This window comes from Oxyura jamaicensis, chromosome 8, assembly GCF_011077185.1.
Source record: "Oxyura jamaicensis isolate SHBP4307 breed ruddy duck chromosome 8, BPBGC_Ojam_1.0, whole genome shotgun sequence".
In the NCBI taxonomy this organism is placed as follows: Eukaryota; Metazoa; Chordata; class Aves; order Anseriformes; family Anatidae; genus Oxyura; species Oxyura jamaicensis.
The window spans coordinates 7,525,181-7,542,402 of NC_048900.1; the positions used below are offsets into that span (position 1 = coordinate 7,525,181).

Sequence of the window (17,222 nt, forward strand, 5' to 3'; positions counted from 1 at the left end):
CAGATGTTGGGAAAACAACAGCAATATCTAAAAATACTACAAAGCAGAGCTTTGGTAGGTAAAAATTGAATTTATGAATCTGTGCGATTAATACCAGCTGTGAACATGTGTCAAACTAATTAATAGGAGGATATTACTTTAGTTTACTACAGCTTATTAATATCTGAGACTGCTCTATTATGTTCATGAGATCCTTAAGGCACACAAAAACATATAAAAAGATGGTTCATGGCTGTATCTCAGCAATGCAGTCAGATGTAGGTTCGAGGAATGCAAGGCAGACTTTGTTCCTCTGTGCACAAAATAAAATGAGTTCCTTAAAACAAATAGTTTTAAAAAACTTCCCTAAGTCAATGAAATTAGCTTGTACACTGTTTTAAAGAGTTTTGGCAGCAAGATCAGCTTACCAGTGCCACTAACTTTCGGTGAATGTCGCATTATACAGGTGCTAATGGCATTACCCTTTCCTCCTTTGTCATTGGCAAGGTTCTAATGGGATTGTCTAATAAAGAAAGTTGACATAAAAATAACCTGATCTGGGAGTCAAGTCTGCACTTCATAGGGTTCAGTAATTTCTCAGAAGTGTTGCAAGGACAGACTAGGCGATGGGAAGGTTAGAATAAATTACGAGACAAAAAAATGAATTTCTGCATTATGTAGACTGCATATAAAAGGCAGATAAGCTTTGGGAAAAGAATCTGTTAACTGGAAAAATACAACTGCTTGCATGAATTACCTTAGTCTGCATCCTGTTCTGCTGTTTTATCATGTTTTCACAAGTTTTTACAATTCCAAAACACGAAATACCTCAATTTATAGTTTTGTATTTGAGTTTGAAAGAAGTCATGTAAAATTACAACCATCTTTCTCTGTATGCATTTTCAGTATATAAATGAACGGACCTCATCAGTTTTTTCCTGCATCAATGTAACATCCCCTGTATTACTGTCTCTTGTCACTGGCCATTTCACATCTATTTATTCATTCACATTTCTCATTTATGCACTTTGTTGGTGCAATATAAATGCAACTCCACCAATCCTAAAAATGCTAAAATTACAGCTTTCAAAAGGCAAGTGCTGTTATTTATATATGAATTTTTAAACACAGTTCAAGTAAAACATACGCTAACATTCAACACAAACATTAACAAGGTTAAAAGAAAATCATGAATACAGTACCTTCTCCACACTAAGTGAAGAGCAATAAAAAAAAGTATGCAAGCCCAAAGAAATGTCATTCCTAGAAGCCTTTGGGGAGGTTGGTATTTCAAATGAAGTGACTGTGACTGCCAAAGATGTAATGAAATTCTGTATTTAGCACACTGCTGGCTGAAAAAATACTGCCGGGCGTTTTGCTCTCCCATCAGGGATTCAGGACTTACGTTGTTTTCATTTCCTGAGAAGCCCTCTCAAAAATGATAAACCTTAGAATTTTTATTTATTTATTTATTTATTTTTTTTTTGAGCAGGAGGATTGCATTCTAGAAGAGATACTACCTCAACTTTTGAGGTCACCTCTGGCAGACGATGGGCAAATCATCGCTGTCTGTTTCACTACTTAAGATGCTGGTTTTCTATTTATAAAATAAAATGCAATATTTAGGGATTCATTTAAATAATTGATATGGAATGTTAAAATTATGCTACGTGTACATAACTAAAAGGTTTATTTACCCTTTGAAATGTAAAGGCTTGCATTTATGGTCTAATGCAAGCTGTATTTATGAAGAATGATTTTTGCAAGACTAATAAAAAAAAAATCTTGCGTGGAGTATTCTACCAGATTTTGCTTGTGAACACAAGAGAGGAAACAATAATAATGGCTGTTGTATGAAATGACTGAGAATATTCAGCAGGTGGTGGTTTTGTATACGGAGATGACATTTCAGGGAATGAAGGCTTACATACCAAAGCAGCTGTAGATAAAACCTAATTTCTCACAGAGCTGAATGTCTGTTATTCCCATGCTTTGTTAGAGAACAGACTTGGTTAAAGTCCTGTTTCATTTGATGGTGTGATGCACTCCCACTGATCAGGTACCAGTGGCTGTATACCAGTAGGAATACAGTGCACCCAGGGACATACCATTCAATAGGAAGCCCAAATCACAAAAAGCAGGTAAAGAAGCACCACACTATGTTCACATGAAATTCCATCCTTTCCCCAATGGAAAAATTTGATTTAAGTGACAAAGAAGTAAACATAACTCAGTTGCTTTTTATGTTGTTCTTTTTTGTTGTTGTTGTTTTAAATCTAAAATAATGATAGAGATCAGAGACTACATTGCTGTTTTTTGTTTTTGAATAACATTGAGGTTTCTACCTCAACGCTTAACTTAACAAACATGCACACAGAGTACATCCTCTCCTTCTTGCCTCTGAGTATATTAAGATTTTCTACTACAATACTACTTAAATCTGTATGATATTAAAAACATCCCGAAAAGTATATCTGGTTTTCTGAAACATTTTGGAAGCGATCAACAACAACAACAAAAATCCAAACTTATTAGTTTTAGGTTCATCTACTCAGTTTTGTCTTATAGCAGATTTCAATCCCTACCTGAAAATTTTCAACCTTTGCATAGCTGAAAAAAATTTCTAAAAAGTGATTTGCCCACTACATCAGTATTCTGAAATCTACTTAATAACGTACTGCTGTTTTATAGTAAAGTTTTAATAGCACTTGATACTGCTTACAAAGTTTGCAAGAGAGCTTTAAAAATGCAACTTGAGCAAATACACGGGAACAAACCCTACAATTAAGAGGTAAAAATAGTATGAATTCACTATACATAAAATTAAGCCGACGACAGGAAATGCGACCAAACTCTTGTAAAATAAGCTCACAAACAAAATATGGATAAGTGCACATATACGCTATGTATGTATATATATATACACATACATAGGGAAGAACATAAGTAAGCCTATGGAAAAGTTTCAAATCAAGCGAAGACTACAAAAGTAAGAGAAAGACTACCTTTGTGTATTAACCATTCAAGATTAAATCCAGGTAAGGGGAAGCCTGAGAAAAACTCAAATCAGTCATTAACCTGAATGGCAAAGCAATATACACCAAATTTTGAATACTCAACACAGCAGTGTCTTGAAGGAAGTAAAACAATGGCAACAACCAGTATTTGCACCCATTCCACAAATTATACATTTCAGAAAGAATAATCACAGAGAATAAGGATTTCAAATTATAAAATTAAATAAAGCATTACAAAATTGGAATACATTTTCCCTCATTCTGTTATTTATTCATATGAGAAAGATAGGTGTTAACTAGTATTTTCAGAGAGGAGGAAAAAGGAATTTGCTCTTTTTCTCTAGAAATCTGGAATAATCTATATAATCTTGAAGCTATATAACAGTTTTTGTTCTTTCAACCACCAATCCCTAGTTCAGGCAAATTATTTTATTACCATGATTCATCCATGGGAATAATATCTCAATGATTTTTATCAGAGCACATCATGATGGTGTTTGATTACACTACTGCCATTACTGCCATTTTAAAACATTTGTCTGTAAGATAAGTACTTAGTGCTTTGTAAATAGAACATACTAAAACTGATGTTCCTACATTATTTATGTGTGCTGAGAAAGTCCGACTGCCCACCTCAATAGTAATCATATGTAATTGTTTACTAATCCGCCTTGCTCTGTCATTTAATCTGCACCATAATTCCAAGTTTTACTGTTTTCAGTCATCTAATGCACCCTTTTGTCCTCAATTTCAATGATTTTACCTCTTCCTACTCTTCTCTAGTATTTATATTTTCTTCCCTCTTTTTGCATTGGTGTTTAGACATCTATCAAATTCAATTCTTTTGTAACATTGCTTCATATAGCAACAGAATTTATGCAGAGGACGTGTTATATTGTGGAGGCTATGACTCACATTCTGTATCTGTAGTCATGTAAGGTCTTACTGATGCTAGCTCTTTACTACCCAAGTTTGAAGAAATCGTGAAGTTCCGGAACAGACACCTACACTTTCAGCCTGCTCTGTTATTGTAATAGTAACCAGAATGAAGAGGCACTCTAGGCAGCTGGACGTTGGAATTTCTTAAATTTCAGACTTGGACATAACAGTAAGGCACACCTCAAAGTTACTCCAGAACCACAGTTGCAATTGACAGTAGGAAACCAAATTTGGGCTACCTTTTACCACCTTGCCTGGTGGCAGAGAGCATAGGCTGTTGAACTGGCATATGTAATGTTTATGGCAGCTCATGGCCTTTGTATACCAGAGGCCATATTCTCCAGTGATATCAACTCTACAGTTCTGAGTAGACATTCAGTAACAGACTTACTACCTACACAACCTCCATTTCATATCGCCCCATAATGGTATTTTTTTTTCCCAAAACCGTCATGGCTTTCCAAAATATGTCCATACAGCATGTGAATAGTGAATTTCATCCATTGCCAGCAAGAAGGCTGTACTGCAATGCAGTCCCCCTACAACAGAAGTCGTCAGTGAACTGAAGCATAATCTTTAACAATTTGTACGGCATAAGTACTGTACATGCAGCCTTGGTACTCTAACTGGACTGTTATGAACACACCTGAGCTTCATTAGGCCTTGGAAAGAGCTGCTACAATGCTGTATTACTAATTCAGGGGTATCAATGTAAAGCAGCAGAGAAAAGGGACCATTCAGACTTCCGGTGGAATGAAATGGTACCATTCAAACTTAACATTTTACCTGCTACTAAGAGAAGGTACTTCTCAAATTGGAGATTACTTAATGAAGATTTTGTTCTGCAGATGTTTATTACCTCAGCTCTTGCTACATCCTTGAATGTTCAACTGAAACTTTTAGCACTACTAAAATAGAAAACTAAGAACTATAATGATCAGATCTAAATAAAGACAAGGTGGGGGGTAGATAATACATAAAGCCATCCTGGTAGGATAGTATTGCAGTAGCATGAAATCAAGTTCTGTCTTCTGAGTCTAAAGGTTATTCTCAGGATCATTTAATCAGCATTTGTCAAAAACTTCAATGCATGAAGATGAAGGTCTTTATCAGATCTTGATAACTAGTAACAGTTATTATCACATACTTAGCCTATATTCAAGGCAGAACTATTTTAGGGGATGATGGATATAACAATTCTGATGTCAGGTTAGCGGTTCAAAAATCTGAAGCTTGATAAAGAAATGAAGACTAAAGGATATAAAAGCTCAGAGTATCAGAATGAGTGAGGTATGAGAAAAATGGAAATGAGAAATATAAATGTCAGGTTATAGTGTTTTTTTTTTTTTTTTTTTTTTTTTCCCCCCCCTCATGAAATATTTATAAGTGATATTAGTGACTCCAATGTGGAATGCACATGTTGAGTGAACAACTGGCAACTAAGGTTTATCTCCACAATATTTGATTTCATGAAGTAAGCTAAAGGTAAATACTGCAAGGCTAACTGTGGAAATTGCTGCCTTCCAAACTTTTTCACTAAAGCATAAAAAAATAAAGCATAAACCAATGATTTAGTTACCTACACTATAAAGAAAAATGACAGTTATTACTTATGATTTATTGCTGATTCTTTCTATTTCTAAATACGTTTTGGAACAAAAGGAAAATTTTCAGCAATTTTATGAGGCCTGTGTTTATGAAAAAAGCACCTTGAGAAAACACCAGACACCAGTTCAGGGCATCATTATGTCCACCCAAATCACTTGATAAGAATATCACAGAAGAGAAAAAATATAAACAATGTCAAGAGCTGGCCAAGACCTCGCACTTCTTTGATCCCTTCAATTGCCATCAGTGACAACACAGTAAGACAGCACTTTTACTCCTCCTTTTCCTCCTCCAAAGTTCTCTCTTTTTCCTCTCCATATGATGCAAAAGAATCTCTGGCTCATCAATAAACTTACCTGGGTTAGTCTATCTACTATGCTCTAAAATAACATTCTTCCAAAACAGAGCTCTTGTATCTGTCAGGACAAACCAAATTATGGTTAATTGCCTTAGGGATAAATGACAACACACAAAGGGGCTGAGGTCAGTCACCAGAGTTTACTATCTTGTCACATACAACAGGTTATAACTTTATTCAAAACGAGCTTCCTAAATAAGCCACATGTAGGGAATAGGAGTAAAACATTTTAACAAGGGTCAGAGCTTTTATGAAAAAAAGTGTTTAAGAATGTGTTATCTTACAGTAAACATATGCACATCCTTGCAAAGCAGTTTCAACGTTTTAAACTGAGCACAGCAGGAGTATTGTCAGAATACTCAGCAGCTATTACCCGGGAGAAGATGGAGGCAAAGAAAAAGCTTAACGTCAGAGATACTTATTTCCCATATCTTCACACCCATGCAATTGTTTTCTGCATTTTTTTTTCCTGCTTGCAACACCACCTTCTTTGTTTTCACAGTACCACAGTGGTCGTTTTCTATTATAGACAGCACTTTCTGCCTCCCTCATCCAAAGACTTTCCTGGTTTTGGCTAGGATTGAGTTAATTTTCCTCCTAGTAGCTGTGTTTCGGATTTAGGATGAAAATACCATTGATAGCACTCTGTTTTAATTGTTGCAGAGCAGTGCTTGCACTAAGTCAAGGACTTGTCAGCTTCTCACACTGCCCTGCCAGCTGGAAGGCTGGGGGGTGCATAAGGAGCTGGGAGGGGAGAGAACCAGGACAGCTGACCTCAACTGGCCAAAGGGATGTCCTGTACCATGTTATGTCATGCTGAACAATACGGGGTTGCTGGCGGGAGTGGAGGAGGACCACTGCTGGGAGGGGCTAGGCATTGGTCAGCACGTGATGAGCACCTGCACTGTGCCTCGCTTGACTTGTACACATTACTATTAGTAATAGTAATTACCATTAGTACACATCAGTAATACTATTGTCAATATTATTATTTCTCTCGTGCTCCCAATCCCTTCAACTTTTTTCCAAGGGACATAAAGTCCTTTTGATATTTTGTAGTTTCCTTGTTACGACCTCATTTGTCCCTACATAAAAGAGTAGGAATGAGTGTTCTCCGAGCAGAGATGAGGGTCCAGCTTCCCTTGGCTTGTGAGTCTATGTCTTGTGCCCATTCAGGGTTGGAGGCTCCCTCACCCATCCCTTGTGAGGACGTATGACAGGGCTGTTGCTCAGGCTGTGCCAGCGTTTGCTACCACTTATCAATCTCTTGCTCGGATTCCTGGGTTCTTCACAGCCTGCTGAGCGCCTCTTGCAAGACAGCAACTTGCTCAAAAAGCTCATCCAGCTGGTCACACCTGCACCCATGACACCCAGTTCTAGCTTTGGTCCCTAGGGGGACTTCCAGATTCTGGAGTTGCTGGCAACTGGGGGTCTGGGAAACTTTTGGTCCTCAGAAGCTCTTATCTGCATGTAGGCATCTGCCAAGGCGGTCTCAGCCCGGCTAGTGCGGTGGGTGGATGCCCTTTTTGCCTCAGTATCTGCCTGCTCCTCGTCACTACAAGAACAAAATTGCCGCCTCCCGCGCTTCTAGGCGCCCTGCCACGCCAACTGCCGCGCCATGCCCCGGCGGAGGCACCGCGCCCCGGGCCGCTCGCGCTCCCTGGGGGCCGCCTTTGTACATGACGGAGGGAGCGGTCGCTGCTCCCGGCTCCGCCCAAGCCTCGTCAGCCGCTCTCGCGAGGGCTGGCGGCGCTTCCCCCCCATTCCCTTCCGGACTAGTCACCATAGCTTTTCAAATCTCTGAATATCCTTGGGATTTTCAAACCATTATGTACTTATATCCCCTGAATGCACTTAAGGTTTTACTTCAAGTCAGGCAACTGCTTTAAAATGCCATGCAGAGATCTGTCCCGAGGCAGGATAGCTGTGAGTGGCAGGGAGGGTAGGGGCAGGCAACTAGAGCCACCTGCACCTCCACTGCATTGGAACTTGACTCCTGAACAAGTGCAGAATCCTAAAACACTGGCAGAATGCTTGAAAAAAAAAAAAAACACACACACACACACACACCAAAAAAAAAAAAAAAAAGGAAAAAAAAACAGGTGTCATCACCCTGGCAATTCCAAAGAGACACAATCACTGTGATGGGTCCTGCAGGCCACTCCAGCCCCTGCAGGCCACACCAGGCCCTGCCGCAGGCCCCAAAGCTGGTCCAAAGAACCAAACTACGCCAGTATCAGTTACCCCTGTATGCAAGAAGAAACAATGGTTGAGAAAGTCAGGTCATTTAGAAAGCAGAGGAACTCCTACAGGGAAGGAAGAAGATGAGTGAGGCTACTCCAAAGCAGCTGGGCCATCAGAGAACAGGAAGACAAAGAGGAAGATACCATAAAAGCGTCAATAACTATTTGAGGCCCCTACCAGCATGAGCTATGAGATACATGAAAAGATTTCAGTCACTGTCCCCATGAGCACACTGACACCTGTCTGCCCCACTGCTGGGATAGCGGGGCCTGGAATTAGAGGGCAGGGAAGACAGGCAGCTGGGATCCCTCACTAGGGAGGGGGGCATTGACAAAGCAATTGGAAAGGAGCACAAATCTTCACTCTCTGGAGATGTCTCCTGTCAGGCATGAAGGAAAGGTATCCCTCCAAGGAAGTTCCTGTATGTCAACAAGGCAAGTGGACCACTATGGAGTCTGGTATCCAGTACCAGAGGGAATCAGCCATGCTGGAGGGTGATTTTTGGTGACCTAGACAACAAAAAACAAATGGCTACCCAAAGATCCAGATAAAGTCAAATGCACGTGACCCATGTGGTGGAAGTTTGTATGGAGTGCAACACTGTCATATGCCAGTTCATTGGCATTAGTGACCTGGGAAAACTGAGAGGAACCCACAGTGGAAAAGTCTCTCTTGTTTACAGGCCTGCATCTGCTGTTTTTTTTTTTTTTTTCTTTTGTTTTGTTTTTTCCTCCCCCCCCCCTCCCCCCCCCTTTTGTCAGGGGGGGGAAGAGGGGGAAGTGTTTGGTTTTTTGTTTTTTAAACAGCACATATCAAATTGAATCATAGAACATAATTCTAGTGCATATCATGTTGAAGGTCTAAAGAGAATTAGCCTGTACAAAAACAAAGCGAGAATAGCACATAACTGCACAAATGCAATCTGTTAATGTTCAAAGTCCTAGTGAATTGCCACTGATGAAAGTATATACCTATGTCTATGTTTTTCTAATCTGTTTTAAGCTTTACAGGACAAAAAAGGGCTGTAAACTTCCTCCAATTCCTGTTCCTCCTTCCTACTCTCATCCAAGTTAAACTGGCATTTGTAGGTGATCTTTTTCCAACACTTCCTCTAAACTGTCTACCAAAGTGAGATGACTTTGAATGCAATGATAGCAGAGTAACGGACAGTTAAATTATACCTATATACTGCTCTAATGACTGTGCTTCTAGACAGCATCAGTGTAGGAAAAAAGTCCAGCTCCCTATTCAATTTTTTTTTCAAGCATTTCCCCACTACCTATACTTCTGTAGTCTGATATACAGGATTGCTAAATGATTCAAAAGAAGCTCTGTAAGCTTTTTTTATTGCACTGTCTATGTGCAACAACAACAACAGAATGAAAAAACGTTAACCGCCCCCCCCCCCCCCCCGCAGAGGCATACTAAATACCACAATCATAAAAGGCTGTTAACCTCCTCTAGTTAATAGATAATATAAGAGACATTTTTGTTAGATGTTAAATGTTAATTCAACAGGTATCTAGCAGGCCACTTTGAAACCTCTACAGTGAAACCAAAAATTAGAAAGCCACATTTAAAACACAAACAAAAAACCCCACAAGTGAATAACAATAGTGAACATTGACTTCCAAAAATACAGCAAGAAAAATATTCAGAAATTAAAGTGTGGCTTCCATTATGTTCTTGTGCGTTACATAAGATCACATTGATTCCCTTTTGATTACTGAATTGCAAGTCTTATATCTTCCTGGAAAATACAGCACAATAAATCTCAAATTCAGAAAATTAGCAGTTTCATCACCCAAGGAGTGTTCCTATTAAAACATTACCTGTTTCTATGGAAAACCTTGCCACGAGAACAGAAAGTAAAAAAATGAAATATTTTCAGATGTAGAAGTTCATACTACATGAAGAAAATCTCTACCAAAGGAGAGGGTGGAGAGAAAAAACAAACAAACAAACAAACAAACAAACAAAAAAGAACAACCAACAACACAAGTATCAACACTGAAGATAATCAGCAGATAATTACCCCACTTTACAGCAAGAGGACACATCACAGAATATAAGGAGAAATGCAAGTTCTGTTGACAACCAGTTTTTCTTCCAGAAGCTGATCAGGAAGTGACCAATTCAGACTAAAGAATATGATAAGAAACTTCAAAATGCATAATCAGTACCTCAGAACAGCCATATCTATTTCTGTAGAGGAGAAAATGAATTAGAAGTTTAGCTTTTCAGGTTTTCCACATTTTCCTTAACACTTATTTGAAAAATAAAAAAAATACCCTGCACAATCACCTTGAAGCCTTGGAATAATACTTACTGAAAGAATAGAAAGAAATTTACTACTTCATTAATATAAGGATTTACACATGGGGGACGGGACAGGACACAGGACAGGACACAAAGCATTTATCTAAAATTATTAGCAGATGGTAAAGAATAAAGGAGCAAAAATTTAATGGTGTTAAGACTGAGATTCTGTGTAGCACACAGCAGAAATAAGAAAGAGTACCTAGGCCAGATGCAAAAACATCCAGACAGATTAGACACCCAGACATATCCTTACCTCCAAATGACTTATGTAGGTCATTTGAGTGATACATGAGTCTACATCTGAGATATATCAGCATTAAATCACCCTCCTACATGGGTGAAATCAAAGAACTCTCTTTTCTATGGTGATTGTTGCTACTTTCCAGAAGCTGCTCAGGACTTTGCCTGAAGTTACCATATTGTTCCTTGTTAATGCATGAGAAGATTAAAGAAAAAACAGGTCTGCAAAGGGTATTTGATGAACATATTGAAATAAAAACATAAAAGCCTTATTAGCATCCAAAACCATGATGGTTTATGCTTTTCAAGTAACAACATGTTTGTGTTAGGTATTACATCTCAGTACAACAAGTATGTAAAGATTTTGAACATGCCTTTAAAGAACAACTGTTATAGCTGAAAATGAGTCTGAAACCAAATAGAAAGCCTGCAGCTATGTATTATTAAGGACACATCATATTAGAGATTATTCTTGAGAGTGTGCTGAAAATCATATTTCTGCCAACTTCTTGTCTTCTGTCTTTTCTGATTACCGATGCAGCATGTGTCAATGTTCAATAATGACTGCTGAAGTATTCATGCTTGATGGCTTAGGATGTCATAATGAAAGTACAAGGTTTATTAATCCTCTCATCAATAGAAGCCACAGGGTGTCTGTCACACTTCATTTGTGTGTGCCAAGAGTAAATAAACTGCAGCAAATGAAAAGTGTTTTTATAAATACAGACAGATGTCAAGTGGTTTACGTAGTTACTCATGCTGTATTTCCTATTAAAGGCTTGCAGGCTTCATAAAAATTTCAAAAAGCCATACTTGAAGAAGCCTGTATTTCCATATATATTTTTACATTAATGTTGCATATGAATGAAATAAAAATATTATTAAATCAATAGCCAAGTAAAAATAAATTAATATCTCAGTCTGCCTCAATATTTACAAGTTATCCATCTGGAAATTGGCTGGTAGAGCAAACAATATTTGAGAATTTTAATCATTTTCAACTAGAAGCACAATTAAGAGATCCACTCACTTTTTTTTTTTTTTTTTTTTTTTTTTAAAGGCACTTGATTTTAGGCATTCAAATCAGAGATGGAGGGTACTCTGCTTAGAAACACCTCATGTAACTTCAAGCCAAACATTTTACTTGGAAGTGATAGTCACATCTACTTGAACATCGCAGAAGAAAGTTTACTGAGATACAGAGCAAATTATACTGAAAGACATGTTATGGTTACAGATTGCTTGAGAAATCAGGAGATTGTGAAAGGCAGCCTTGGTAGGCCAAGAGAGGAGGTAATTCTGTAGCTGGCCCACACAAAGTATTGTATCTATTGCTGTTAGTACATAAACTATACTACAAAGCAGATCTGTAGTTTCTTTGAGATAGAGCTCTACCCAAGATCCCGGTTAGTCTATGTAAAATGGTCTCTGTGGTGAAAAGCAAGCTGCAAACAGAAATGAACTTGCCAGAAACTCAGACCAAATGATATGACATTGAATATGGCCGTATTTTTTCCATCTGCAGTAATCACAGATGCTACACTACAATTGATCTTATCCTGAAGGCCAAGAAGCAACCACTGACTGACCAAAGTGCCATAGACACACCCTGAGGCACAATGAAGTCATAAGCCAAGTAACTGGAGTATTACCTTAATGAATAAAAGTATGCCACATATAAAAAAGGTATTTTTTATATTTATATATATGTACACATATATAAATACTATATATATATACACATGTATAAATATATACATATAAATATATATGTATATAATTCTGTGATTCCGTGATATATAAATGTTATCCTAAACTTGGGAATGCTAGTATCAAACTATAGCTCAAAGCCTGGCCTTATTTATTGACAATACAACATTGTTTTGCTGATCTGTTCAATGTGATCAAGATTTTTTTCTTACTGTGCAGTACTTCCACTGAAACTCACAAGTATGCTGCTGAGTCATCATCTAAAGACTTAGAACTTTTTGTAATCCTTATTGTGAGCTTGCAGGGTCTCCTAACAAAGGTTTCTCGTGCTTACTTTGTCTGAACTCTACTTGACAGACCTGCAGCTTTGTATTACTTGGTGCAGCTGTAACAATATTTTTTTCTAATTGACTGTTGTATACCACTAATTTGTTTTATGCCTAGGTTTATATGATATCTCCATGAGCTTTCAATTCCAGCATAAGACTTACTACAAAGAAATAAAGGCCTGGTATAATAGGCCATGGGAACTGGAGATACACAAGGTAGTGTAGAGGAACACCAGCATGGGATGACTGTAAATGTAACACAGACTTAGCACTGGAAACATCAAGTCTCTAGAAACAACTCATACCAACGGTTATAGAAAAGCAGGCCAGCACAAGAACGGTTTCAGAGTAACAAAGAGAACAAAGAAGTAATATCTAACATACAGAACAAGCATCATACATAGTAAATTGGGATATAACATTGTGCCACAGGCTGATACGTGAAGAGCAAGGTGCAAAACTTTGTGAGTAAATGTATAAAACGACCCCCAAAGTGAATCCTAGAGGGTGAAAAAAGAAATCATCAACGCCATATTCCTTTCAGTGAGGGACTCCAGAAGCTGAATTATTCAGACACCTTCACTACCAACACCAGGATGAGATCACTGATCTTAGGACCCAGAGAAGTAGGGGAAAGATACATATAACATTAGGAGAAAGGGTAGAAAGTTGCAAAGTGTACATACAATAATTTAAAGTGCATTAATACTGAGACTTTTCCTGCATAGTCTTATTTTTTCTTTAATAAAGAGACCTGGACCTATAACGTTCAGTCTGTTAAGATTTCAGTTACAGTAAAAATTAATAGATAAAATCTTGTACTTTATTTATATATACTTGCATTTTCCATAGTCCATAAATGAGATTGCATATAGCAGCTTATATAAAGTGAATATTGCTTAGGAAGCCATGAACAAGAGGCAACTTAGACACTCTCTTTTTACAGCAGTTAACACTTCTGATTAGCTGCTCAGAGCAACAGCTGTAAACCACCACAACATTTTACAGCATTTCATACTTGAAACCATTTATTTCACAATTAGCCTCTGAAAGACCTAATTAACTCCTGCTGTGGATCTCTACAGCTTTTCTCATGGCAACTAGCTATTTAAGTTTAAATTGATTTTATATTTTGGAATCTGAGGTTTAAGAAAAATTATATATATGTTTTTTTTACTGGAATGATTTAAAATTAATAATTAATGCAGGAAATCTTACAACAAATGAGCTGTCTGCATCATCATTAATATAAAACAGTCCTTTACACTATACAAACTGATACCTTCTCTTATTGAAGTAACCACTGAAACCTCTATACTGAAGTAAAACTTTTGGAATATTTTATGAAGTTTTGTTTAGTTCAAGTCACAGCTGTTTAGCATAAGTATTAAAAAGTTAGATTTCATAAATCAAACACAAAGATTTTAGCTTGCTTAGAGCCAAGGCAAACACATACACTTAAAACATTAATCAATCTTATGTTAAGATTTGGCAAAACTAATACAAACAAAAACTTAACTGCAATGTTTTAATTCATCTCGCATTCCTGTACTGTCTTCACATCATCCTTCATCTGTGGTATATTATAGTCTATATTCCTTATATCTAATGAGGAAAAAATAAAAACCCCAACTCTCTAAAGACAGTATTCCTTTCAATGAGAGGAGGAAACAATGAAATGAATCAAAAATCAATCCTAGTGTGGGTGACTTTTGGCATTGCATTATTTTTTTCCAGTTACCAGAAATCCTACTATGGATCTTACTCTTTTTGAAGACATACCTATGTTGTATGTTACATCATGCTCAGAATTTCAGATTGCATAATCTGTGATCCTTTGTTTTAAGCAGATAATTGAAAACAGATGGCTAGCAACCACAAGCTCATTTATAACACTATCCTAACAGGTTGGGTTTTAGTTGTCCCTTTTCTTTTGTTTTTAAAGAAAAATGTAAATGGAGCTTGCATTCACCTCAGAACTACCGAAACTGCTTTACCTCAGCAGCTTCTAACATGATTTTACTTCAAAAAATATTTAATTGCTTTAAAAATAGACATCCAGCACAAGAAATGCAATTTTGGACACGAACAACTATAATACAAGTCACCAAATCAGAATCTGTGTTTTAACCACAGCTACCTGCAAACATCCGTAAACGATGCATCTTTCAGGTGCTATTCTGTCTGCCAAAGTAATATTTTTAATCCTGATTTATTGACTGTTTCTGTCTTAACATCATCAAAGTGTTAGATAAGAGTTAAATAACAGAGTATTTTACTTCACATATTCTTCAACGTATGTGAAAAGACTCACGGCATCAGGAAACAGGAAAAGCAGGGCTTCTCTGCAAGACGCAATGGAGGAAGAAGCTTCCAGCGACCCAGGGTCCTGAGCAGGATGGGCAGCACAAGGGGCTACCAACGGTTCAGCCCCAGACACATCAAGAGGAAGGAGCAGCAGTGGCTGGAATTGCAGCATAGGTCCAAGATCCTCCCAAGAGACAGGAACAGAGACAAACCTACCTACAGTGTACCTCTAGGAAAGACTGCCTCCATGCCTAACCTCAAACAGAGCTCCTGGCAGAGGGTGAATGCTCAGGTGAGGCTGATCAGGGCAATTAAGGCCTAGTGTGCATTCAGGGATCTGAATATTGATTCAAAGGCTAAAAACACCTTTTCACCTGTGTTAGAACAAACAGGTGTAGTTATAAGTTTTAAACCTGTAGTTATAAGTCTTTGTGTTTTTGTATTTTCATTTTCTTGTTTTCAACAAGAATGGATATATCTTCTCCTCACAAAATAATTTCTGCATTAATAGAAACTGGTCATGAATCAAAATGAAAATTTACCGTAAAAACGTCAAGAAAAGACCATGCTAAATTTCGTAAATAACCATAGGAAATCATTATGTACACAGGCATCCAACATGAAGCAATAGGATTACAAATATTAAAAACATCTTAACTCTGATATTTTGATAAAGAAGTCCTTCCCCTATTTGTAGAAAAAGGGATCAATAATAAAACACTTGATAATCCTAATTAAGTCAAGGGAAAAAAAAAAAAAAAAGAAAAAGGAAAACCATTCAATATCTAGTTGTACCTCTTTTCTTTAAAAATTTGGCAACTGTTTCCAAGTTCCTCTATAAACACATTAGTGCCACAAATCACTTACTTTGGTTGTCAACTGTAGATCTTAAAGTAGGTTTTTCAGGGAGTCACACGCTTCTGTTTTCTCAATGTCTGGAAAAGAAAAAAGTTTCATGATAACTCAAGCTGTCAGACACATATATTTATTTTTGCAAAATATTTTCCTCATTTCTGTAAAACGAGGAGCAGAAATCTTCAGCATACTGACCTAGACAGTGACGTCTTGATGACACACTGACTGGGGACTTAGTACTAGTTTTTGTCTTTACTGGTTGGACCTTGACACATTACTTTCTCAGTTTCTTCATCAGTAAAATGGTACAACTGACACTAACTCTTCTGTAAAAGGCATTAAAGCGTACTCAAACTTCCATACTGGATGCGTATGTAGTAATGATAACCTTAAATGTGGATAATAACATTCTAGACCTACTGAAAGCAGTAACAACTTCAGAATTTCAATTATGAAAATTCCCATTACCAAATTTAGAAAAAAAAGTATGTACAGTTGTAATTAGTTTAAAATATGTTACAGATGGCACTTTTTTTTTTTTTTTTTTTCTTCTCATTAAGAAGCCAGGAACTTTGCGTAGAGAAATGATTTGCATGGGACTTTCATCATGAGAACGTTGTTCAAAGGAACATCCAATTTAATTAGGATACTGATATACTTTTCCCATCTTAAAAAATTAACAACGAAAAGTCTTCTAGATAGAAATTAAAAATATTTATTTTCACATAAGTATTATTATATTTTCCAGGAATTCTGATTACTACAGGATATAGCATGTTCAGGGCAACATTAATAACAGTCCATAGATGAAGCCTACAGTAAATCCATATATGTGCAAATCTAATGTGCAATCCTACAGTAAATGTGATACTATCGTTTTTACATACAAATATTTATACAGATATTCTTCATACTTTCTACTCTTACGTGTTGTTGTCTTGAATAGCATCAAACTCATTTAAATGGATAATCAGTGCAATAGTTATTAATGCTGTATTACATTACTCAGAAATTATAAGAAAATAGATTTGTATTTGAAATTTATATAAATCAACAAAAGAGAGAATAGCACCTTGAGATACAGACAAAATTAGGAGATGCACATTCCTACATCTGTATAAACACATTAGGAAGTGACTTATTCTGAAATCTTAGCAGTATATACTTTTATGCAAGATAACATTTCTTTCTAAAGTCAGGCAGCATTTGAGAGCCACGTGCTAACCAAGTCAGGGAGAATCATGGTTTCTTACTGCATTGGAGACTCCATAAACATATTTTCTAGTAACATTAAAATACCTGTAAATGACATGA

The 17,222-nt window shown here is 37.0% G+C and overlaps 1 long non-coding RNA gene across 2 annotated transcripts in view; it reads right to left on the reverse strand.

Annotated features, from left to right (window-relative positions):
• The window catches only part of LOC118170616, a 233,999-nt gene extending 218,644 nt beyond the window's left edge, over positions 1-15,355 (reverse strand). For both annotated transcript variants that reach the window (XR_004752804.1, XR_004752803.1), the window contains exon 1: positions 15,061-15,355. This is a non-coding gene — a long non-coding RNA (uncharacterized LOC118170616). The remainder of the gene's footprint in view (positions 1-15,060) is intronic.
• Positions 15,356-17,222: the final 1,867 nt, after the last annotated feature.